Source organism: Palaemon carinicauda, chromosome 40 (assembly GCF_036898095.1).
Source record: "Palaemon carinicauda isolate YSFRI2023 chromosome 40, ASM3689809v2, whole genome shotgun sequence".
In the NCBI taxonomy this organism is placed as follows: domain Eukaryota; kingdom Metazoa; phylum Arthropoda; class Malacostraca; order Decapoda; family Palaemonidae; genus Palaemon; species Palaemon carinicauda.
In genome coordinates this window covers 6,113,639-6,116,138 of record NC_090764.1, presented here as the reverse complement: position 1 = coordinate 6,116,138, position 2,500 = coordinate 6,113,639, and the positions used below count along the sequence as shown (strand labels likewise).

Below are 2,500 nucleotides of genomic sequence, written 5' to 3'. Positions count from 1 at the left end.
TGGCGTACCAGGTGAAAATGAGAGTGGTGAGAGACTGGTAGATATATGTGTTGAACAAGAGATGGTAATAAGTGCTAGCTTTTTTAAAAAGAAAGATAAAAATAAGTATACATGGGTAAGAGTGGCAAATGGAAGAGTAGTAGAAAGGGCATTAATGGATTATGTGTTGATAACTAAAAGAATGTTTGGAAGATTGAAAGACGTGCACGTGTTTAGGGGTATGGCTAACGGTATGTCTGATCATTTTTTGGTGGAAGGAAAATTGGTTGTAGCAAAAGAGTGGGGGAATAGAGTAGGTGGATGTAAAAGGGAGCTAGTGAGGGTTGAAGAGCTAATAAAACCGGGGGTAAAAAGTAAATATCAGGAAAGGTTGAAAATGGCATATGACGAGGTGAGAGTAAGAGAAACTGGTAATTTAGAGGAGGAGTGGAAGTTAGCAAAAGAAAATTTTGTTGGGATTGCAAGTGATGTATGTGGCAAGAAGGTTGTTGGAGGCAGCATGAGGAAGGGCAGTGAATGGTGGAATGAAGGAGTGAAGGTAAAAGTGGAAGAGAAAAAGAGGGCTTTTGAAGAATGGCTGCAGAGTAATAGTATAGAGAAGTATGAAAAATATAGAGAGCAAAAGGTGGAAGTAAAGCGCAAGGTACGTGAGGCAAAGAGGGCAGCTGACCTGAGGTGGGGTCAGGGACTGGGTCAGTCATATGAAGAGAATAAGAAGAAGTTTTGGAAAGAAGTGAAGAGAGTAAGGAAGGCCGGCGCAAGAATTGAAGAGACAGTGAAAGATGGAAATGGAAGGTTGTTAAAAGGAGAGGAGGCAAGGAAAAGGTGGGCGGAATATTTTGAAAGTTTGCTTAATGTTGAGGATGATAGGGAGGCAGATATAATTGCTGTTCCAGATGTTGAGGTGCCAGTGATGGAAGATGAGAACGAGAGAGAGATTACAATAGAGGAAGTGAGGAGAGCACTAGATGAAATGAGAGTAGGAAAAGCATCTGGTATGGATGGTGTGAAAGCTGAGATGTTGAAGGAAGGGGGTGTGACTGTACTTGAATGGTTAGTGAGATTGTTTAATGTGTGTTTTGTGTTGTCATTGGTACCAGTAGATTGGGTCTGTGCATGTATTGTACCACTATATAAGGGTAAGGGAGATGTCCATGAGTGTTGTAATTCAAGAGGTATTAGTTTGTTGAGTGTAGTTGGAAAAGTGTATGGTAGAGTACTGATTAATAGGATTAAGGATAAAACAGAGAATGCAATCTTGGAAGTACAGGGTGGTTTTAGAAGAGGTAGGGGTTGTATGAATCAGATTTTTACAGTTAGGCAGATATGCGAGAAGTATTTAGCAAAAGGTAAGGAGGTGTATGTTGCGTTTATGGATCTGGAGAAAGCATATGATAGAGTTGATAGGGAAGCAATGTGGAATGTGATGAGGTTATATGGAGTTGGTGGAAGGTTGTTGCAAGCAGTGAAAAGTTTCTACAAAGGTAGTAAAGCATGTGTTAGAATAGGAAATGAAGTGAGCGATTGGTTTCCGGTGAGAGTGGGGCTGAGACAGGGATGTGTGATGTCGCCGTGGTTGTTTAACTTGTATGTTGATGGAGTGGTGAGAGAGGTGAATGCTCGAGTGCTTGGACGAGGATTAAAACTGGCAGGCGAGAATGATCATGAATGGGAGGTAAATCAGTTGTTGTTTGCGGATGATACTGTACTGGTAGCAGACACAGAAGAGAAGCTTGACCGACTAGTGACAGAATTTGGAAGGGTGTGTGAGAGAAGGAAGTTGAGAGTTAATGTGGGTAAGAGTAAGGTTATGAGATGTACAAGAAGGGAAGGTGGTGCAAGGTTGAATGTCGTGTTGAATGGAGAGTTACTTGAGGAGGTGGATCAGTTTAAGTACTTGGGGTCTGTTGTTGCAGCAAATGGTGGAGTGGAAGCAGATGTACGTCAGAGAGTAAATGAAGGTTGCAAAGTGTTGGGGGCAGTTAAGGGAGTAGTAAAAAATAGAGGGTTGGGCATGAATGTAAAGAGAGTTCTATATGAGAAAGTGATTGTACCAACTGTGATGTATGGATCGGAGTTGTGGGGAATGAAAGTGATGGAGAGACAGAAATTGAATGTGTTTGAGATGAAGTGTCTGAGGAGTATGGCTGGTGTATCTCGAGTAGATAGGGTTAGGAACGAAGTGGTGAGGGTGAGAACGGGTGTAAGAAATGAGTTAGCGGCTAGAGTGGATATGAATGTGTTGAGGTGGTTTGGCCATGTTGAAAGAATGGAAAATGGCTGTCTGCTAAAGAAGGTGATGAATGCAAGAGTTGATGGGAGAAGTACAAGAGGAAGGCCAAGGTTTGGGTGGATGGATGGTGTGAAGAAAGCTCTGGGTGATAGGAGGATAGATGTGAGAGAGGCAAGAGAGCGTGCGAGAAATAGGAATGAATGGCGAACGATTGTGACGCAGTTCCGGTAGGCCCTGCTGCTTCCTCCGGTGCCTTAGATGACCGCG

At 42.8% G+C, this 2,500-nt stretch overlaps 1 protein-coding gene across 1 annotated transcript in view; it reads left to right on the top strand.

Moving 5' to 3' along the window:
• LOC137631962 (uncharacterized) overlaps positions 1-2,500 on the top strand; it is a 73,993-nt gene that overhangs the window by 62,524 nt on the left and 8,969 nt on the right. The gene's annotated exons all lie outside the window — the stretch shown is intronic.